Source organism: Staurois parvus, unplaced genomic scaffold (assembly GCF_062004578.1).
Source record: "Staurois parvus isolate SC_StPar_1 unplaced genomic scaffold, SC_StPar_1.0 ptg000061l, whole genome shotgun sequence".
Lineage (NCBI taxonomy): Eukaryota > Metazoa > Chordata > Amphibia > Anura > Ranidae > Staurois > Staurois parvus.
The window spans coordinates 4,630,687-4,655,580 of record NW_028317857.1 but is presented as its reverse complement, the minus strand read 5'-3'; positions in this window follow the sequence as shown (position 1 = coordinate 4,655,580).

The following is a 24,894-nucleotide window of genomic DNA, read 5'->3' as shown; positions in this document are numbered from 1 at the left end:
GGGGCAGTCCAGGTAGCTACGGTACTCCAGACACGCAATAGGCAGTCCGAGCAAGTATTAGTCCCGGCACACAATAGGGGCAGTTCTGGCAGCACTGATCTGGGAACACAATAGGGGCAGTTCAGGCAAGGGTAATCTGGGCACACAATAGGGGCAGTTCAGGCAAGGGTAATCTGGGCACACAATAGGGGCAGTTCAGGCAAGGGTAATCTGGGCACTCATGGTAGGCGGCTTGCAGACACTCAGCAGCAGGCGGCTTCCAGGGACACAGCAGACAGGGGGAAGCTTTCCAGGGACAATAGCAGGCTCACGGGGACTCAGCAGGGTCTTGGCTGTGGGGTCTGACCTCAGCTCATACCTCACACAGCTTTCCAGGGACAGCAGCAGGCTCACGGGGACTCAGCGGGGTCTTGGCTGTGGGGTCTGACCTCAGCTCAGACCTCCCAACAGCTGTTCTCTCTCTCTCGTGCAGGGGACCAACACAGCGGTCAGCTTGCCAGGGACACAGCAGGCTTGCAGGGACTTGGCAGGGTCTTGGCTGTGGGGTCTGGCCTCAGCTCAGACCCTGCACAGCACCCTGTCCCGAGCGGGGGACGAACACACAAACTGGGTCCCACGCCGGCCTTCTTAAGCCGGCGCAGGATGCTTCCCGGTTACCCCAGCAACGGCCGGCCCAACATCGGGTTGCCGGGGCAACGAGGCACGACCCCTCACTCAGGCCGTGCTCAGGGAGCGCGCCCTTTGTCTCCGGTGGGCGCAGAGTGCGGGAAGCCTCGTTCCCGCGCTGCGCCTGCCGGGGGGGCGCGCAGAGACAGGTCGGCGGCACTGCGCCAGAGTCCACTGGTGGGGGTTCACCCCTCTTCCAGCTATATGGCCGGGAGAGGTGTGATTCCCGCCACAGGGGTCACTTTCCTCCCATCCTGCGCAGCCTGTCTTCAAAGGCTGCGGCAGGATGAGAGGACCTGACAAGGGGGGGAAGGAGGGCGAGGTGACACCTCTCACCCTGCACAGCCTGTCTTCAAAGGCTGTGGCAGGATGCGAGGACCTGACAAGGAAGGGGGGATGGAGGGGACAGCAGGCACAAGGGGGGTGGGGGAGGCACGGGCACTCCGTGACAAAGAGGATCCCTAAGGGAATGTAAGGTTGAGTGGGAGGCCCAAAGCCACATGGGCTGTGCTTTGACTGACCTTGCCCAAAAGCTGATACCCAGCCTCAATCCATCACCATCATGAGTATGGGAGCCTCAATCCAAGAATGGACTGCAGTGGGAGGACTGTATGAGAACAATGAACTAGTGAGAGTCCTTTGCCAATGTGTTTATTTGGTAGTTCTGATCATTAATACTGCTTGCAGTGGAGTTCTGTCAATGGGCACTGTGTTTTTCTTTACTTCAGCTGCTGTGCTGTGGACTGTGAGCTGTGTACCATCCAGAGATTGACTGCAGAGATCTTGGGTGGCAAAGCCAGAAAAAGAGGATCCCAAAGGGGATACAGGCTTGAGCAGGAATCCCAAGCCACATGGCCTGTGTTTTTCCTGACCTTGCTCAGAACCTGATGCTTGGCCTCAATCCATCACTATCCTGAGCATGGGAGCCACAACCCAAGAATGCACTGAGTTGGAAGGGCAGCATCAGAACATTGGAGTGGTAAGAGTCCTTTTGCTACTGTGTTTATTTGGCAGTTATTGGCATCATTACTGCTTGCAGTGGAGTTCTGCCAATGGGCACTGTGTCGTTCTTTACTTAGCTGACAACAAATCTCTCAGGTCTGAGAATGAGAGCTCCTGCTGGTAATCCAAGGATATCAACATCGGCACACTCTTTATGGTTAATGACTTAGTTTGGGCTTTAAAGCAGTAGATAGGTGATCCTCTTTTAGAATTGATTGTCCACTAAATTGTTGTTTGAAATAGCCCGTACCAGCTTTTTACATTGTGCCAACCTTCATTGTTCTACGTTTGTTTACCTAAGCTTCCTTTTCTTGGCTTTTGCCTTTTATATTAAATCCCATTTCAGCAGTTTCTGGTGTCCTGGTGGTTGTTGGGTCCAGTTCCAGGAAATCATTACTTGGAGAACCATGAGGACCCACCTAGTAAGCAGCTTCTCCGAAGTTTGCACTACAAAAAAAAAAAATCCCTAAATAAAATCAGATTCCATTTTCCAATATTCAAATGATAGAACAGGATATATAGAATCTGATTTGGTTGCACACAAACAGACAGTTTCCCTTAAGACAAATCCAGGCCCACCTCAACTTACTGTAATCACAGCCAGGTTTATTCTCATACATTTCTATGTAGTGTCTTGAACTCAATATTAACCGTTCATAAATTTTGACTAAAATATGATAATAAAGTTTTATAATCTGACTTTGCATAGATTTCCAAAGTCATTTCTCAGAAGAAAAGAGAAAAAAATCCCCTCTCTGTGGTCAGCACATAAATTACATGTGAACTTTTCACTATAACTCAAAAGCTTGAGAAGTCTGACTTTTACAAAGAACAAATAACCAGGGGAAGCCCAGCTAATAATTCACTTCTCGTGGCCTCCCTCACTGATAAATGACTATTTGTGGAGAAAATGCTTTTGTTTTTCCAGCTTCACCAACAGTAATACCTGAACAGAGCTATCATTATGTGAACAGCTGGATGAAAGGAAAAATACAAAGAGAAAATTACTCTGAGTTTGTTTTTCTCACCATTAAATATTTCTGGGTTTAAGGTACATTTTAACAGTTTCTAATCCCATAATATCCCTTAAGATGTGCAGACATTTCAACATTTCTCCTTGAAGAGCAAGAAAACTTGACACGAGGACTTGTTGCCCACTTGCTTATAAGGAACACTGGATGCATGCTGGAGAGATCTTTGTTCATAAATATTATTATTATTATTATTATACAGTATTTATAAAGCGCCAATAGTTCGCTCAGCGCTGTACATTACAAAAGGGAGACAGAACATGTGACAGAACAATACCAATACAATGCAAAACATGAGGGGATCAAGGGCCCTGCTCTTTCGAGCTTACAATCTAGGATCCATATTATTACACTACAGAGTGTTATGTTTATTCTAGAATTTTAAACTCCACAGATTTTTAGCTTTTCTTTCATAATGTAAGCTGTTACAATTGAGCAATGCTGGTTAATTATTATGATGGTGTTCACCGTCCTAAAAAATTGATTCTTAACATTTAGAAAATAAGTAGGCTTAATCAGCTTTAAAATCTGATGCTTATACTTAAATCAGAATCTAAAGTAGATAAAAACGATTTAGTCAATTTATGCAATCATAAATGAATATATGTTAAAAACAACAAATCAAACTTCCTAAAATGCTCTTGTAGAATTCCCCATAGCAGGTTTCAAAAGGGGGAAGAGGATCAGGACTTCAATCAGGCTGTATTGTTTCGAAATGTGTGCTTCGTTTTGTAACAAATCGGTTTTCATCTGAAAATTTGATTTTCGGAGATTTGGATGTGTACGAATCTCTGTATGGACATAGCAACAAATGTAAACAAATTCAAACAAAGTTATAACGAAAATAAGGAATGCTTTTGTTTCATTCAGATGACATCACATGATTCAAGTACTCTGGGCCCATGGGGAAATTAATTCAATTTTCATATTTGTTCGATAATTTGTATTCGAGTAAACTTGTGATTTAAATTGAATTTGTAATTGTCACTGTCAGTCAGTTCCTCAGTCTAATCTAATTCTTAGATTTGGGGCTGCCGAATTTTGCATTATTTATTCCGTTGCGTCCACAAATATTGAATCCTTTCGAATAGGTTTGATATGTGTATATCGAATCAACCCAAAATATATGGCAATCTTCCAGAAAAAATGCAAAATATTTCAAATCCACAAATATACAAAAGAAGTGCTGAAGATATGAAAAATGAACCCCGAAAACAAATTGGTTCAACATAACAAATATGACAAAACAAAATTCTTCAGGGAACTAATGCATCCGAAGCAAAACATGTCTAGTTATGTCAGTCTAACATTGAGAATATGCTTAAAGGAGAGCACAGGGATGACCTCACCTCATCTGTGTGCCAGTTTTCCTTAACTGTTCTTGACTGAAGTGTGTTCCCATAACTACAGGTTAGAAAAGGTGAGGCTATGTAACATACCATGTACATTGTGGCAGGGGTGCTTTGATCAGAAGACTGGTTGAATGTTTTGATGGGAGTGGATACCATATCTGGGGAGTGGATTGCATATCTCTTAATACTGTGGAAAGAGCATGGGTTAAATCACACTTCCTGGCAAACCTATCTCTATTCCTATATCTAACCCTATTACATTATGTATGACAAAAAAACCACTAGACTATTTACTGCTTAACTTCTGGCAATGCAGAGTGACGTTCACCCTTCACCCCAAACAAGTTCAAATTAGACTATGATCCATGTCCTTGGGATCCAGTGGAATTCAGACTTTAGCATTGCAAGAGATTAATTTGCAGTAACCCCTGTCCCCTGTATAATTAAATGAGTAGTATACCTCTTGGTCACATGCCATCCTATTAATGAGACTTAGCACTTCCCATGGGAATCCTACGGTTAGTGGGCACTGAGAAGAAGCAAGGTAGGGTGAGATGTTCCAAGCTGGGGAACCTGATGTCTTTATTCAGAGTCATCATTTTCCAACGGGAATGAATCTTAAAAATAATCATACTTCATGAGTATTTTCACATTTGAAAAAAGGGGATTTTACAGTCTTTTTCTGAATTCTAAAGTTAGGCTTTGCTTAAAATATTCATGGCAACTTGGACAGAAGTTAAAACTTTAGGAAGCTGGGAGAAAGCTTTCAACTTTTTCTAGTTTGTGATTAAACTTTTAGTTTTGAATTTTAAAGGAAAATTTGTCTTTATTAGATTTTGCAATAAATCAAACAATGCATAGCATAAAAGAAAGAATTATAAGAACATCAACAGTGGTATGGGCAGGAAGGAAAAACAATATAGGAATTAGAGTGATCTACGGATTGTAGGGATACAAATCCCCCCGTAGTTAGAAAGGGGGCATCCCCTATCAGGCGATTTTCAAAGGTGATACAATAATTCCTTAACGTCTAAATGAGAAACCCATGTAGAGAATATAGGGGGAGCTCGGGAGAGAGCGGGAAAAGAAGAGAAAGCTGGAGGGAGGGCAAGAGGGAGAGAAAGAGGGAAGGTGAAGAGAGCCAAGAAAGAGAGAGAAGCGAAGGGAAGAAGAGGGAAAAAAAGGGGAGGGGGGGACACTGTGTGTGGAGGTATTGGGGGGGAGAGGGGAACAGAGGGGGGAGGGTCGGTTGACCGAGAAAAGCTTACAAGGTGGCCAACCGCCGGCATTCCGTCAGTATGGTCTCCCTCCCACCCCCCAGGGAGGGTTATATAGCCTTATCGGGGTGCGCACCTGGGGGAGTTGAGTATAACTCCATTAAAGCCCTACAGGGGTGCACAAATCTCGTAGGCGTGAGGAGGAGGAGAAGTAGAGCCAGACCGACCACAACAGCTTGTGTTTATCATGTGTCATTGTCAAATGCCAACATTTCCTCCATGCGCATGGTATCATTTAGTACCGAGACCCACAGGGGGAGCGGCGGGGGGGTCGTTGATTTCCAGAAGAGGGGTATGAGTTGGTGGGCCGTGGATAGGAAGAAGCGCAACAAGCTTTTCTTCTGAGTAGCTAATGAGCCCTGTAGAATAGAGAGGAGGGCAATGTCCGGCGAGGGGGTCAGAGATTCACCATAAATCTCATCATATATAGCAAAGATCTGTTGCCAGAAGGGTTGTATTAGGTCTCATTCCCACCAGATATGGAGCTATGTACCGACTGTCTTGATCGCAAGATCGCCGCCACCAACATGCGACGATCCCACGATCGCGATGTCCAATATGTCACGATCGCGGCGTCAGACCCCAGACCTTCTCACCAAACTCGTGACCGAAGGACTAGCCAATCTAAAACCGCGATGTGACGTTCGTAACAATGCCACACCCAGCTGCATCCTGCACAAGGATTTTCCAGCTAACGGACCACAATCGATGTACCGGCAGCCTGGGCGATTGTTACTGGGTCAGGTTAATTACGCAATTAACCCTTCACACTGCCACCACCTCCTTTTTGTACAGAGAAAGGGGAAACTCAGCGTTATCAGCTATAACACTATAATGATTGAAATAATCGACTGCATAACACGGTCATAGCACAGGCCTGTTATACAGAGGGTAAACAAACAGTAGCATTCTCTTTAGAGGCAGGGATTCGTAAATTGCAATACAGAGCTATAGAAACAGTTCAACACTTTCAGAAAGAAAGATTTATTACTAAAAGGTCAAACGGGTGCAATAAAAATATTTACAGAAAAAAGATGTAACTAAGACATATATAAATATAGAAGGAACCATAGCACAGCAAAGAGATATCAGAGAGAGGTGAAAGGGTTAAGGTACTTGCCAAAGTCCTGGGTTAGCAGATCCAAGTTTCAGAGCAAGAGGGCACGTGTCTCCCCAGGTGGTATTGATGTTAACTTCCACTCTTAGGTCTAAAACACTTTTTTGTAGTCCCCAGCTGGGGGTGTCCCTGAAGTCAAGAATCAATAACCCGTTTAGGGCGTAGAGGTCTGGGTGTTGACTTCAACTAGAGCCCGAAATATCGTATAGTTCATATTTGGGCTCATAACTTTTCATCTGCACAAATGACATTCGACCCGAGGGTAGATTATTATGCAGACAAGTCTGAGGATTGATTAGATATGAATTATGAAAATGTACACTAAACGGTTCACAAGATCTATTTTTATGCTTTCCTGTGTGTCCGAGACAAGGCGAGTGACCCATCAAACTGTTCGCCTGCTCATCGTCCATCTGACGATATGTTTGGTTTTTATGTAAGTCTCTTATATTCCAAGATATGAGACATAGTAGAAAAATGGTTTTAATCGAGGTTATCTGATTCTGTCACCTATGCTGAGTTAAGTTTTATGAGGTTGGAATCTCTCTCAACTCCGGAGAAAGCTTGCCTTATCAATTCCGAGGTGTGAGATGGTACAGCTTTCTGAGACAGCTAGGCACCTAGCTCAGAGATGCCTTGGCCTGCCAGTGACCCACAACCAGCACACACACACACACACACACGCTGGCCAAATGTCTCCTCTCAGAGAGGGAGGGGGAGGGAGTGAGGGGAGAAAATGCATACTCTTAACAAAATGGAGTCTGCGTCGTTCACTGTGTGCTGCGCACGTTTGCGACACCGACCACTTTAGAACAGCGCCAGCATAGGTTAGGTGTGGAGGGGAATATTTTGTGTAGAGAGAGGGGGTCCCTGTACCATCGGGCGAGGATATTAAAGTTCTTCTCTTGTGAATAACAGGAAATGGACGATTTATAGGTGAAGTGATATGACTTGGACCAGTCCGATATGTCTTTGTCGAGTTCTTGCGCCCACGCCTTGGTGTAGGGCGAGGGTTCGGAGTAGAAAGCGTTGTGTAGAGATTTATATAGGGTGGCTAGGGCATGTCTAGGCAGACCAGGGAGGGAGCATAGTTGCTCAAACTCAGTGAGCGGATGGTGGATGTCGGGGAAGGAGTGTAGGTGGTTGAAGAATGTGGATAAGCGTAGAGTCGTCAACCAATCCCGAGAACCGCCCAGGAGGAACGGAAGACCTGATTGGGGGCAGATAAAGTCACGGGCGACGGGCCATGAGGTGCGCGTGAAGGGACCGATGGCCGCAGCATCTACACTCTGAGGTAGAGCAGGGTTGTCAAACAAAGGTGATAGTGGGGAGGGATCGGATGACAAGAGAGCGACCTGTAATCTCGTGCCAATGGGTGTTGGGTTCGCCAGTTGTCCACTAGGTGTATGTCGTGAAGGCGCGACTTAATGAGGGATAGGGTCGACGTAGGAAGGGAGGATTTGCCCATGGAGGTGTCAAGGTCTGGCGAGAGAGCCACGTTAAAGTCCCCTCTGACTATGCAACGGGGACCACCAAACTCGGACAGCTTTCTTACCTTTGTAAGAAATGGGGCTTGATCTTGGTTGGGGGCGTACACATTCGCTACCGTGAAAACAAGGTCTTGAAGCTTTAACTTAAGGAAGAGGTATCGACCCGCTGGGTCAATGAGTGAGTCCAAGACCTCTGGGCTGAAGGTATGATGGAAGGCGATCGACAACCCCCGAGACCTCGCCAGTGGGTTAGTACTATGATACCATTGAGTGAAATGACGATTATGGAGGACTGGGATACTATCAGAGCGAAAATGGGTCTCCTGAAGGAGCAGTATCTGCGAGCCGTGTTTGTGGAAATGATATAGCATCTGGCCCCGCTTCTCCGGTGTGTTGAAGCCCCTACAATTAATGGAGGAAAATTTAATCGGAGTCATAGTCAGTGGCCGTGCGACTGTGCGATGAAAAGGAAAAAAAAAAAAAGGTTATTCCCTGAGGCAAGGGGGGAGGGGGGTATGGGAAGAGAGGGGCAGACTAAGAAAGAAAAGTAACAGAGAAAGCTACCAGACAGACACGCTGTCTGAACAAGCATACAGTGTGGTACAATACAATACACTGAGGGCGAAGGTGGGGAATGTCACAGGTGCACGTATCCGATCCCGACCCAAGCCTCTCACAGGCAATTGGCAACTTCAGGAAGGGTCCCCCTTGGATGGGGTTGACCCCCCTTCTAAAACATCTTCAGAGAACCCTCAAACAGGCATGATACAAATAAACAATTAAGCTCCCCCCTCGATTTATAAACATAGGCAAGAAAAACGTAACCAGGTGCTAACCCGGTAAAGATTTAGGTAATTGGAGGGGGGACCTAAGGCCCCTGAGACCATGGCCGGAGGTGCCTCAGTGCCACAAGCGGTGGTGGTGTCACCTGAGGATAGTCCTCAAGCCACAGCCCCAGGGTCCCGGAGACAGCAGGCACAAATATAAAAAGTCACTAAATCACTAAGGTAATAAAAGTAACATAGGGATGTAATCCACCCGCACAGGGTAGACAAAAATGGCGGGAGTCTCCCGAGTTACTCAGATAGCGGGTCATCCTTCTGGATTCTTCTGGGAAGAGGACCTGGCACGCTTCTTTTACTTTTGGGCGGACCGCTGCCATGTAGGTGGAGGTGGGGGGGCAGGGATTGGGAGCTGGTAGGGCCAGTCCGGGAGAGCCACTTGAGGTAGCCCGAACACCCCTTAAAATGTGGGCAGGTCTCCGAGCGTGCAAAATTGTGCGGATTTACCCTGATGTGATGCTTGAAGCTGAAATGGGAATCGCCAGTGGTAGCGGATGTTCCTTTCCTGCAGCATCTGGGTGAGGGGGCGCAGGGCCCTGTGCATGGGCAAGGTCTGTCGTGAGAGGTCAGGGAGTAGCATCACCGACACTTCATTAAATAGAATGGTGTCCTGCAGGCTAGCTGCACGCATGATGGCATACTTGATCTTGAAGTAATGAACCCTGCACAAGGTGTTGCGGATAAAGGATGGATCGGGGTTTCTGGGGCCCATTGTGCGGTGCACGTGGTACAACTATATAGGGGTATCTTTGGGTTGCTGAAGTAGTTGGTTGAAGATGGTGGAGAGCGCCGCGGCCAGGTGTTTAGGTTCAACAGATTCTGGGATGCCCCTGATCCGAATATTGTTTTGGCGATTTCTGTTCTCGATATCGTCTTGTTGGTACAGGAGCTGTTGTATGAGCACCGTATGAGAGTCAAGGGTCTCTTCATGAGTTTGTAAGGTGTTACTTAGACTGTCAGTGGTGTTTTCAATCCCTTCCAGGCGCGTGCAAACGTCTTGTTTAAGAGCGGCGATTTCCTGTTTATATGTGCGCTCGATACGTTTCACGCAGTGTTTGAAATCCGTCTTTGTAGGGAGAGATTTAATGTAGGTATGTAGGGATATCATGTGGGACTGCAGATCCCAGCCATCTTCAGTACAAAGGGATGCTGAGGAAGGGCTGTGGGACCCCTGTGAGTCTCGTGGTCTCAGAGTTGGAGAGGGGCTGTGGGATCTCTGTGCGGCCCGTGATCTCGACGGTGTATAGGGGCAGTGGGTCCCCTGTGCTTCCCATGGGCTCCGTGGTGGGGGGAGGGAGTGAGGGACCCAGGTGCGGCCTGTGGTCCCAGTGGTGGAGAGGGGCTGAGGGCCCCCTGCGTGTCCCGTGGGCTCCGTGGTGGGGAGGGATTGTGGGGTCCCATGTTGTCCTGTGTGGTAAGTGTGTGGGTGTCACTGTGGTACCCCTGTGAGCCTCCTCAGTGTGCAGTGGCTTGTTGGCTTCAGGACCCCTGAGCGTCCCTTGATCCCGGTGTGGAGTGGGGGCCGTGGGGCTCCTGTGAGTCCTGGGTCCTTGGTGCAGGAATGGGTGATATTGTAGGGTCCATAGGAATGGAGGGGGATTCAGAACCCCGTGGGCTTACCTGCCCCTCAATTGCTGGCTCCAGAGTCCTTGTGTCCCCACGTGTAGCGGTGGATGCAGCCGTCGGCACCATCTTGGATGCCGGGGCGCCTGACAGTTCGTCCTATGATTGGACCAAATACCGGCTCAGTGTGCCGCTAGTTCAGTCCCTGATCGTTCCTCGGGGGGTCCGCTGGGTTTTCCTCCCCATGGGGTGTGCCGTGGGTGCGCTGTGCAGGAGAGAGTTGCCTGTTGCAGGGGCCTGGGCTGGGAGCTGTGCAGATGTGCTGTCTAGCTGTCCATGCACCTAGCCACCCCTAGTTTTGAATTTTAAGACTGCAAAAATTTAGCTTACTTCCAAATGAAAGCATGTTTTGTACCCAAAAAAGAGTGACATATTGAACTTTGACTTTTGGACTAGATGTGTGACTATTTACTGTAAGTCACAGATTCACAATCAGGTCTAGTAGATGTCCCATGGTTATAAATGCATAGACTGTGGCTGAACTGCAACTTCTCTCAAAAAAGGAGAGTACATCTGTTAAGTAGTGGTCTAGTCAGGTGCTGGGCTGCATGTCCTTCTTGTGCACCAATAACCATATGGAGGGGGAGCACCACTCTCTTTAACCCATTCCTTCCAGCTTAGATAGTTCTCCTTAGACTCACTGTGTACTATGGGCATGGCATCCTTTTCTGGGTACCCCCTTAAGCTACTGACCCATACTTGAGCACCCCCAGGAGGCTCCTAGCATTGCCAAATCACCATCACTAGTGGTCCACCCTAATATTGGCTTCAGGCCTTCTAGCAACGGACCCCAATAGCTCACTCATTCAGCACCATTTCACTTTCTATAGGATGTCCCTATCTTGTGGTTAGAGTTCAAAGAATAAGAGCCTTTTACTGGTTTACTGAAATGCAGTTAATTACATATATACATCCTTTCACTCATCTCTGTGGTGATGGTACTTTCTTATAGTTGCAAACAGATAGGACAAACATAAGAGAAGAGAGACAAGTCAAAGTGCGGGGATGTGAGTAGTCTCAATTAGAGTTCAGTGTGATTTTCGAGTCGAACATAAGTTCGACTCGAGCATTGGCTGTTTATGTGTTCAGCGACAGTGCCCTGATCAAATCAGGTGTAATGCTTTGGCCAATCACAGTGCATGATGACATCACAAGGGGCGGGCCAGTGGTGGTGGGTATTTTGATTGACAGATCTACTTCGGGGGACATTTTTTAAATTTTTGCTTTTAATAAAGGACTTATCAAAGATTGTCTTCTGTCATTTTATACATTACACTTTTTTTTGTGAATGAGTAGCAGTACCATGTACTCCATACTCATTCACATGGGAGGCAGGATCTGGGGGCCCGCCCGCAAACCCCCACAACAAACAGCCACAGTTGTGGGGAAGAGGTCCTTGTCCCCATCAACATGGGGACAAGGTGCTTTGAGGGGAGCCCTTCCTGCCCAAAACACGCCCCACAAGTGGAAGGCATGTGGCCTGATATGGTTCAGGAGGGGGGTCGCACTCACTTGTCCTCCCCCTTTCCTGGCCTGCCAGGCTGCATGCTTGGATAAGGGTCTGGTATGGATTTTGGGGGGGACCCCCACGCTTGGTTTTTAGAAATGTTTAATTGCCGGCAATTTTTTTACATTCAGCTGTCAGCAGGGAGCCCCAGTGACAGCTGAAACATTAAAGAATGTTTTCACTACTAAAATACCGCATGACTTATGTGGTACTTTAGTAGCTGTGCAGTATTTTACCGCATACTTGGATGAGGTAAAATACCGCTTAGTGAATTGTCCCGGTTCTAAGTTTGCAGTTGAACGTTTGTTAGGTTCGAATGTTTGACCATCAACCGAACAGGGGGTTGTTTGGCCCATCACTAGTCCCAATAGTCCTGCAGCTCTATTCTGTGCTTCCCCCCTAAGGGGAAGCTCACAGAAGCAAGAGCCTCAAAGGTTACATCTTTGATATGACTTGGTCCTTGCAACACTTCACGTGACCAAAACAGGTGGAATCCTGCCAGACTATGCATACAGATCCCTTTCTTCTGTGTTGCCCCATACTGGCAAGGGCAAGGCTGGCACTACCTCACTCTCTATGGTCACACCCTACTTCACTACTCTTGGCAGTAGCAGCTAATGGGCAACTAAACTGCAAATTTTCACTAAGGAGGTTCCTGACTTTATGGAAATACCTAGTCGCCAATTTAAGATACTTCACCAGACACTCCTGTTCCCCTACCCTAGACATCCACACTTCATAGATCTCTCTAGTTCTTCCTTTTCTATTCAGGAAGGGGTCAATTATTAAACTATATCTCTAGCCAAAACATTTTTTGTACTTTGGATAAATTGAAATTCTGACAGTTTGTTTCTGTATGTGTCCCATTGAAGAGATGTAATTTCATTTTTCTCTGGATTAACAAATCTCTCCAAACTGAAGGGAAAACCAATCTTAGACAGTTCCCCATTGGAAGATATAACCTCACATTGAGGGATATTTACTAATACTAGTGCACAAAGAACGTGGTGCATCTGTACATAGGGGGTTATTTACTAAAACTAGAGAGTGCAAAATCTGGTGCAGCTATGCATAGAAATCAATCAGCTTCCACGTTTCATTGCCAAATCTGAATTGAACAAGCTGAAGTCAGAAACGAATTTGCTACCATGCATAGCTGCACCAGATTCTGAGTGCACCAGTTATAGTAAATCTCCCCCATAGTAACCAAACAGCTTCTAACTTCAGCTTGTTCAGTTAAGCTTTGACAATAAAACCTGGAAGCTGATTGGTTATTATGCAGAGTTGCATCAGATTCTGTGCTCCCATTTTAGTAAATATCCCTCAATGTGTCATGCTGATGGTCCTCATCTTGTGATCTTGGAACACATCTGCTAGTGATGCTGGAACGCCTTAAAAGACTTTAACCACTAGGCCACTATAACTTCCAAGCTGTCCAAAGGTCAAGAATCAGGGCGTGAGGGTAGGAAGTTTCTTCTCCTTCAGCCAATTCCACACAGAATCCATTTCTCTGCTTCCTTTTCTTTCTGCTTTTGAAGCCCCACCTGCACCTTTAATCCCACCAATCCAGGTGAGTAACTTCATGACTAGTGCACAAGAGATAGGCTAATCAAGACCCACTACACCACCATTTCACTCTTCACATACCACCCCTTATAAACTATCATTAAAGAACACATAACACCGATTGGAGTAAAATGGCCAACACGGCCTTTTATTAACACTTCAACTTCAAATACACAAAAAACATTCCTTAAAACAGAAACACATAGTCAGAGTTGTTAGTCTTCGAAGGCACCAAAACCAAACTGATATCCACCTGCAGAAACCATATTACACTGGGCCTCCAGCTGCAATGCATCCACAGTGCAGAACCACCACCTTCCAGTTAAACCTCGGTTAACTGGAATGCCCCCGGGCAAACTATACCACTGATGGGTCCCAAACCATTGTTTTTACCTTCCAAAATAAGTACCGCCTCCAAAGACCAACAACCACCACAGCACGCTGGGTAAGCCCTTACCCATGCATGCCATGCCACACCCGAACGGCCCGCTGTACTCCATCCTGTAGACCCAGGGACCATAAATCTGTCCCTACTGCGTTCAAGTCTACCCCATTGCTCCGAAGATACCGCCACATATCTGCCTTCAACTCCAAATGCTGGACCACCAGCCCCCCATTGCAGATAAAGAACCGCCCCACCTCCTTATTGACTTTTATACGGGCCTTGTTAAACCGCTCCACCGATCTAGCCAAACGCCAAGAAGTGCGGGTGACCATGTCAGACCACACAGCCACCATGTCTGGAAATTCCCTATGCAACTGAAGAAAGTCCAACTTGACATATTGCACCAGCTCCCACATGGACTTAACCCCCAAATCGGATCCAGCCCGCGAGGACCCCAAGGCAATCTCCCACAGCCAGTCGGGACAAGGAACCCCGCGTTGCTCCACTGCCAGCGCCAACTCTCGGAATCTGTCCCACTGAAAATGAGACAAAGCATCAGCCAGAGCCTTACCAGGGAGATGCACAACATAGAGAAAAATATTCAACTGAAGGCAACAAAATACTATATGGCGAAGCATGCCAATTACTGGCCGTGAAGAAGCAGAGACCCGATTGATGACCTGAACCACCCCCAAATTATCACAGTGAAAACGAACCTTTACATTCCAAAAACACTCCCCCCAAACTTCCACCGCTAACGCAACTGGAAAGAATTCCAACAGCACCAGATTGTGAAGAAAACCCGCCTCACGCCAGGAAGCAGGCCACGGAGCCGCACTCCACCGACCCCGGAAAAAAGCCCCATAGCACGCGGAACCCACCGCATCCATGAACAACTCCAGATCAAAATTGTTTACTGGGCCAGACATCCACAGAGACTGCCCGTTAAAGGAATCCAAAAAAACTGTGCCAGATCTGCAAGTCCTCCCGCTGTTCCCTAGTCAAGCGAATAAAATACAAAGGGGAAGTTACCCCGGCCATTGCCAACGACAACCCGACCCATTGGTAGGATACGACAAGCAACGTTAAGCTTGCCCAACAAGGCCCGCAGCTGAAACTTACGCTTGCCCAAGACCCCACGAATTTCAACCTGGAGGGCCAACAGCTTATCTTCCAGCAGATGGTGCTCCATCGCACCTGAATCCAAAACAATGGCCATGAAAGTCATCACCGAAGCCGGGCCCTCCGTCTTCTCCAAAGCCAGAAGAATCCCGAAACGCTCTGCAATGTGTTGCAAAGTGGCCAGCAGAACCGCACACACATTGGAAGCTGGCGGACCCTCACAGAGAAAATCATCCAAATAATGGATGATGGAATCCACCTCCGAGACATCCCGCACTACCCACTCCACGAACGAACTGAACGTCTCGAACAACGCGCAGGAGACAGAACACCCCATGGGAAGGCCCCGATCAACATAAAAAGAGACCTGCCAATGACAACCCAGGAAACGAAAGCTGTCAGGATGCACTGGCAGCAGCCGAAACGCTGATTTGATATCCGATTTGGCCATGAGAGCCCCGCGCCCACACCAGGGAACCCAGAAAACTGATGCATCAAAAGACGTATAAGACACAGTATACGACTCCAGATCGATAGCGTCATTCACCGACCCCGTTTGGGGAAGGAAAGATGATGAATCAACCGCATTGGGCTCCTTCTTGGGCACAATCCCCAAGGGAGAAACAACCAGGTCCGAAAACGGAGCGCAAGAAAATGGACCTCTCTGCCATGCGGGCGGGGGGGGAGGGACTGCCTCCACGTGGGACCCCACACGCCGAGCTCCGCCATGGACGGGGATTCCTCCCTCGCGGGCAGAGGCAGGGGAGCACCCTGCCAGCGGGGCCGGAGGGTCCCGATCGGGGCTCCCAAGTTGGCGCTGAGCTCTGGGGGAGGAGCCCGGGCTAAAGCGCTCCAGAGGCTGAGACCTCCGTGGGCACTCCTGCCCCCCTGCTGCTGGTCACCCAGCACAGCAGAGACCGGGCTCTTCAGCCAATCCACACCAACAGAAGAAGCAACCTCCCGCAGCTGGGCCAGCAATCCCTCCATAATGTTAGCCACCGGCCAACACACGGTGTCCAGGGGAAGGCAGCCGGGCACAGGTCACGCTGCAGCTCTCCAAGCTCTCTCTCACGTCTCCAGCCTCAATGAATGACGACCCTCCCATCCCCACCCCAAGGTGTAGAAGACCCCACCTACACCCCCCAGCTACCAATCAGGCAATATCCATCACCCTTACAACCCCACCTCGTACTATCTTTAACCCCTTCTTGTCTTACTTTAACCAATCTTGGTTCAATATGTCTGCCCTGCGCTAATTTCTTTTCCTTCTTTTCGCTACGGGCATCACTTATCTCCTGATATCTGTTAATCCTTTTGACCCTGCCTCCCTTGCTCACATAGCCATGCCTGCACTTTGGCTATTTTTTTGGCCTATCTTAAAGTGTTACTAAACCCACAACAGTAAAATCAGTCTGTATATGTAGTAAAGCATGCTTGTGGAACCTAAGGGGTTAATCCTGTGCATTGTGTAAAAACACTGTTCAATACTGTTTTCACTGATCCTCCCCTTCATAGAGTGTCCCCCTCTTATCTCCTGATAGGACATATCGTGTGGAGTCACTTTGCACATTCTCAGTTTGCTGTGTATTGTTAGAGAGGTTTTTTTTTTTTCTTGGGAGAGTACATGTGAAGGTCACAGGGCCATTCAGCACTGTCCAGACAGATTTCAGGGGTTCTGCATCCTCCTAGAGCAAAATGAAAACTCCTCCTACTAGCTGCTCAGCTGGACACTAATAGAAGGCACAAGACTGCTCTAACTGCTGATATGAAAAGGTATTTAGCAGTTTGTATTTAGTAAAATAATTGCATTTCCATGTTGTGTGCACTGCGGGAGACCAGATATAGTGAATGCAGGGTCCTGGGTTTAGTAACATTTTAAAGCCCATTTAGAATGACATGTCTAACCCTGTCCTGAATTTGACAGGTACCCGTTCCCACTTCCGCTGCGATCACCTAGGCCAGTGGTCGGCAAGCCGCGGCTCGCGAGCCACATGCGGCTCTTTACAAACTTAAATGCGGCTCTTCTGTGTGCTGAGCGTCCGCTCCCCTCCCTCCTCTCGGGCGGCCGCCCGCTCCCCTCCCTCCTCTCGGGCGGCCGCCCCCTCCCCTCCCTCCACTCGGGCGGCCGCCCCCCTCCCTCCTCTCGGGCGGCCGCCCCAAAAGTCAGGACTCTGCAGCTGTCAGGATGTAGGCGGGGCAGCCAGGATGTAGGCGGGGCAGCGTGACGAACTCCTCTCCTCTCACAGTCCGCCTTGAAGACCAGAACGGCGCCGGAACACGGCGAGAGGAACGCGCGGAGCAAAGGTAAGTGAATTGACACAATATGGGGAATGAATTACTATATGGGGGACTTACTATATGGGGGATGAATTACTATATGGGGGATGAATTACTATAGGGGATGAATTACTATATGGGGGATGAATTACTATATGGGGGATGAATTAATATGGGGAATGAATTACTATAGGGGGGATGATTTACTATATGGGGGATGAATTACAATATGGGGGATGAATTAATATGGGGAATGAATTACTATAGGGGGGATGAATTACTATAGGGGGGATGAATTACTATATGGGGGATGAATTAATATGGGGAATGAATTACTATAGGGGGGATGAATTACTATAGGGGGGATGAATTACTATATGGGGGATGAATTACTATATGGGGGATGAATTACTATGGGGGATGAATTACTATATGGGGGATGAATTACTATATGGGGGATGAATTACTATATGGGGGATGAATTACTATATGGGGGATGAATTACTATGGGGGATGAATTACTATATGGGGGATGAATTACTATATGGGGGATGAATTACTATGGGGGATTAATTACTATGGGGGATGAATTACTATGGGGGATGAATTACTATATGGGGGATGAATTACTATATGGGGGATGAATTACTATATAAGGGATGAATTACTATGGGGGATGAATTACGATAGGGGATGAATTACTATATGGGGGATGAATTACTATAGGGGGGATGAATTACTATATGGGGGATGAATTACTATAGGGGATGAATTACTATATGGGGGATGAATTACTATATGGGGGATGAATTACTATGGGGGATGAATTACTATATGGGGAATGAATTACTATGGGGGATGAATTACTATAGGGGGGATGAATTACTATGGGGGATGAATTACTATATGGGGGATGAATTACTATATGGGGGATGAATTACTATATGGGGGATAAATTACTATGGGGGATGAATTACTATATGGGGGATGAATTACTATGGGGGGTGAATTACTATATGGGGGATGAATTACTATATGTGGGATGAATTACTATGGGGGATGAATTACTATATGGGGGATGAATTACTATATGGGGGATGAATTAATATGGGGAATGAATTACTATAGGGGGGTGAATTACTATATGGGGGATGAATTACTATATGGGGGATGAATTAATATGGGGAATGAATTACTATAGGGGGGGGTGAATTACTATAGGGGGATGAATTACTATATGGGGGATGAATTAATATGGGGAATGAATTACTATAGGGGGGGTGAATTACTATATGGGGGATGAATTACTATATGGGGGATGAATTACTATATGGGGGATGAATTACTATGGGGGATGAATTACTATATGGGGGATGAATTACTATATGGGGGATGAATTACTATATGGGGGGTGAATTACTATGGGGGATGAATTACTATATTGGGGATGAATTACTATGGGGGATGAATTACTATATGGGGGATGAATTACTATGGGGGATGAATTACTATATGGGAGATGTATTTTCAGTTTTAAAAATGTGGCTCTCAAAATAAATTTCAATCGTGGTTTTGGCGAGATTTGGCTCAGTTGAAAAAAAAGGTTGCCCACCACTGTCCTAGGTGCTTGGCATTTTACCTTCTCCTGCTCAGGCCAATTTTCAGCTTTCAGCAGTGTCACACTTTGACAATTACACGGTCATGCAACACTGTACCCATATGACATTTTTTATTTTTTTTCACACAAAAAGAGCTTTCTTTTGCTGGTACTTAAAGCAGAGTTCCACTCACCCTGTCAAAACTGTAGCTGGTGACTTTTAAAAAACAGCCACTTACCTGTCCCTCGGTCCCGTGGTGTGTCCCCCACAGCCCGTTTCACCGACCTTCCTGTATTCCAGGAGGCCGGCATCTTCAGTGTGGGCCCCCGGCTATGATAGCTTGCGGCTTCACAGCCAGGTACCCACTGCGCATGAATGGTCCTGTAGTCTTCTGGGACCCGTCACGTGTCCCAAAAGACTACATGGAGGGAGGACACCTTCCAATTGCCTAGGCCAGTGGTCGGCAAGCCGCGGCTCGCGAGCCATATGTGGCTCTTTACAAACTTAAATGCGGCTCTTCTGTGTGCCGGGCGCCCGCTCCCTCCTCTCGGGCGGCCGCCCGCTCCCCTCCCTCCTCTCGGACGGCCGCCCCCTCCCCTCCCTCCTCTCGGGCGGCCGCCCCCTCCCTCCTCTCGGGCGGCCGCCCCAAAAGTCAGGACTCTGCAGCTGTCAGGATGTAGGCGGGGCAGCCAGGATGTAGGCGGGGCAGCGTGACGAACTACTCTCCTCTCACAGTCCACCCTGAAGACCAGAACGGCGCGGGAACTCGGCGAGAGGAACGCGCGGAGCAAAGGTAAGTGAATTGACACAATATGGGGAATGAATTACTATATGGGGGACTTACTATATGGGGGATGAATTACTAAATGGGGGATGAATTACTATATGGGGGATGAATTACTATATGGGGGATGAATTACTATAGGGGATGAATTACTATATGGGGGATGAATTACTATATGTGGGATGAATTACTATAGGGGATGAATTACTATATGGGGGATGAATTACTATATGGGGGATGAATTACTATATAAGGGATGAATTACTATGGGGGATTAATTACTATGGGGGATGAATTACTATGGGGGATGAATTACTATATGGGGGATGAATTACTATATGGGGGATGAATTACTATGAGGGATGCATTACTATAGGGGATGAATTACTATATGGGGGATGAATTACTATAGGGGGGATGAATTACTATATGGGTGATGAATTACTATAGGGGATGAATTACTATATGGGGGATGAATTACTATGGGGGATGAATTACTATATGGGGAATGAATTACTATGGGGGATGAATTACTATAGGGGGGATGAATTACTATGGGGGATGAATTACTATATGGGGGATGAATTACTATATGGGGGATTAATTACTATGGGGGATGAATTACTATATGGTGGATGAATTACTATATGGGGGATGAATTAATATGGGGAATGAATTACTATAGGGGGGATGAATTACTATATGGGGGATGAATTACTATAGGGGGGATGAATTACTATATGGGGGATGAATTAATATGGGGAATGAATTACTATAGGGGGGATGAATTACTATAGGGGGGATGCATTACTATATGGGGGATGAATTACTATGGGGGATGAATTACTATAGGGGGGTGAATTACTATAGGGGGGATGAATTACTATATGGGGGATGAATTAATATGGGGAATGAATTACTATAGGGGGGATGAATTACTATAGGGGGGATGAATTACTATATGGGGGATGAATTACTATATGGGGGATGAATTACTATGGGGGATGAATTACTATATGGGGGATGAATTACTATATGGGAGATGAATTACTATATGGGGATGAATTACTATATGGGGGATGAATTACTATAGGGGATGAATTACTATATGGGGGATGAATTACTATGGGGGATGAATTACTATATGGGGAATGAATTACTATGGGGGATGAATTACTATAGGGGGGGATGAATTACTATGGGGGATGAATTACTATATGGGGGATGAATTACTATATGGGGGATGAATTACTATGGGGGATGAATTACTATATGGGGGATGGATTACTATATGGGGGATGAATTACTATATGGGGGATTAATTACTATGGGGGATGAATTACTATATGGGGGATGAATTACTATATGGGGGATGAATTAATATGGGGAATGAATTACTATAGGGGGGATGAATTACTATATGGGGGATGAATTACTATATGGGGGATGAATTAATATGGGGAATGAATTACTATAGGGGGGATGAATTACTATAGGGGGGATGAATTACTATATGGGGGATGAATTAATATGGGGAATGAATTACTATAGGGGGGATGAATTACTATATGGGGGATGAATTACTATATGGGGGATGAATTACTATATGGGGGATGAATTACTATGGGGGATGAATTACTATATGGGGGATGAATTACTATATGGGGGATGAATTACTATGGGGGATGAATTACTATATGGGGGATGAATTACTATATGGGGGATGAATTACTATGGGGGATGAATTACTATATGGGGGATGAATTACTGTATGGGGGATGAATTACTATGGGGGATGAATTACTATATGGGGGATGAATTACTATGGGGGATGAATTACTATGGGGGATGAATTACTATATGGGAGATGTATTTTCAGTTTTAAAAATGTGGCTCTCAAAATAAATTTCAATCGTGGTTTTGGCGAGATTTGGCTCAGTTGAAAAAAAAAGGTTGCCCACCACTGTCCTAGGTGCTTGGCATTTTACTTTCTCCTTCTCAGGCCAATTTTCAGCTTTCAGCATTGTCACACTTTGACAATTACACGGTCATGCAACACTGTACCCATATGACATTTTTTATTTTTTTTCACACAAATAGAGCTTTCTTTTGCTGGTACTTAAAGCAGAGTTCCACTCACCCTGTCAAAACTGTAGCTGGTGACTTTTAAAAAACAGCCACTTACCTGTCCCTCGGTCCCGTGTTGTGTCCCCTGCAGCCCGTTTTATCGACCTTCCTGTATTCCAGGAGGCCGGCATCTTCAGTGTGGGCCCCCGGCAATGATAGCTTGCGGCTTCACAGCCAGGTACCCACTGCGCATGAATGGTCCTGTAGTCTTCTGGGACCCGTCACGTGTCCCAAAAGACTACATGGAGGGAGGACACCTTCCAATTGCCTAGGCCAGTGGTCGGCAAGCCGCGGCTCACGAGCCACATGCGGCTCTTTACAAACTTAAATGCGGCTCTTCTGTGTGCCGGGCGCCCGCTCCCCTCCCTCCTCTTGGGCGGCCGCCTGCTCCCCTCTCTCCTCTCGGGCGGCCGCCCCCTCCCCTCCCTCCTCTCGGGCGGCCGCCCCCTCCCTCCTCTCGGGCGGCCGCCCCCCTCCCTCCTCTCGGGCGGCCGCTCCAAAAGTCAGGACTCTGCAGCTGTCAGGATGTAGGCGGGGCAGCCAGGATGTAGGCGGGGCAGCGTGACGAACGCCTCTCCTCTCACAGTCCGCCCTGAAGACCAGAACGGCGCGGGAACACGGCGAGAGGAACGCGCGGAGCAAAGGTAAGTGAATTGACACAATATGGGGAATGAATTACTATATGGGGGACTTACTATATGGGGGATGAATTACTATATGGGGGATGAATTACTATGGGGGATTAATTACTATGGGGGATGAATTACTATGGGGGATGAATTACTATATGGGGGATGAATTACTATATGGGGGATGAATTACTATATAAGGGATGAATTACTATGGGGGATGAATTACGATAGGGGATGAATTACTATATGGGGGATGAATTACTATAGGGGGGATGAATTACTATATGGGGGATGAATTACTATAGGGGATGAATTACTATATGGGGGATGAATTACTATATGGGGGATGAATTACTATGGGGGATGAATTACTATATAAGGAATGAATTACTATGGGGGATGAATTACTATAGGGGGGATGAATTACTATGGGGGATGAATTACTATATGGGGGATGAATTACTATATGGGGGATGAATTACTATATGGGGGATAAATTACTATGGGGGATGAATTACTATATGGGGGATGAATTACTATGGGGGGTGAATTACTATATGGGGGATGAATTACTATATGTGGGATGAATTACTATGGGGGATGAATTACTATATGGGGGATGAATTAATATGGGGAATGAATTACTATAGGGGGGTGAATTACTATATGGGGGATGAATTACTATATGGGGGATGAATTAATATGGGGAATGAATTACTATAGGGGGGGGGGTGAATTACTATAGGGGGGATGAATTACTATATGGGGGATGAATTAATATGGGGAATGAATTACTATAGGGGGGGTGAATTACTATATGGGGGATGAATTACTATATGGGGGATGAATTACTATATGGGGGATGAATTACTATGGGGGATGAATTACTATATGGGGGATGAATTACTATATGGGGGGTGAATTACTATGGGGGATGAATTACTATATTGGGGATGAATTACTATGGGGGATGAATTACTATATGGGGGATGAATTACTATGGGGGATGAATTACTATATGGGAGATGTATTTTCAGTTTTAAAAATGTGGCTCTCAAAATAAATTTCAATCGTGGTTTTGGCGAGATTTGGCTCAGTTGAAAAAAAAGGTTGCCCACCACTGTCCTAGGTGCTTGGCATTTTACCTTCTCCTGCTCAGGCCAATTTTCAGCTTTCAGCAGTGTCACACTTTGACAATTACACGGTCATGCAACACTGTACCCATATGACATTTTTTATTTTTTTTCACACAAAAAGAGCTTTCTTTTGCTGGTACTTAAAGCAGAGTTCCACTCACCCTGTCAAAACTGTAGCTGGTGACTTTTAAAAAACAGCCACTTACCTGTCCCTCGGTCCCGTGGTGTGTCCCCCACAGCCCGTTTCACCGACCTTCCTGTATTCCAGGAGGCCGGCATCTTCAGTGTGGGCCCCCGGCTATGATAGCTTGCGGCTTCACAGCCAGGTACCCACTGCGCATGAATGGTCCTGTAGTCTTCTGGGACCCGTCACGTGTCCCAAAAGACTACATGGAGGGAGGACACCTTCCAATTGCCTAGGCCAGTGGTCGGCAAGCCGCGGCTCGCGAGCCATATGTGGCTCTTTACAAACTTAAATGCGGCTCTTCTGTGTGCCGGGCGCCCGCTCCCTCCTCTCGGGCGGCCGCCCGCTCCCCTCCCTCCTCTCGGACGGCCGCCCCCTCCCCTCCCTCCTCTCGGGCGGCCGCCCCCTCCCTCCTCTCGGGCGGCCGCCCCAAAAGTCAGGACTCTGCAGCTGTCAGGATGTAGGCGGGGCAGCCAGGATGTAGGCGGGGCAGCGTGACGAACTACTCTCCTCTCACAGTCCACCCTGAAGACCAGAACGGCGCGGGAACTCGGCGAGAGGAACGCGCGGAGCAAAGGTAAGTGAATTGACACAATATGGGGAATGAATTACTATATGGGGGACTTACTATATGGGGGATGAATTACTAAATGGGGGATGAATTACTATATGGGGGATGAATTACTATATGGGGGATGAATTACTATAGGGGATGAATTACTATATGGGGGATGAATTACTATATGTGGGATGAATTACTATAGGGGATGAATTACTATATGGGGGATGAATTACTATATGGGGGATGAATTACTATATAAGGGATGAATTACTATGGGGGATTAATTACTATGGGGGATGAATTACTATGGGGGATGAATTACTATATGGGGGATGAATTACTATATGGGGGATGAATTACTATGAGGGATGCATTACTATAGGGGATGAATTACTATATGGGGGATGAATTACTATAGGGGGGATGAATTACTATATGGGGGATGAATTACTATAGGGGATGAATTACTATATGGGGGATGAATTACTATGGGGGATGAATTACTATATGGGGAATGAATTACTATGGGGGATGAATTACTATAGGGGGGATGAATTACTATGGGGGATGAATTACTATATGGGGGATGAATTACTATATGGGGGATTAATTAC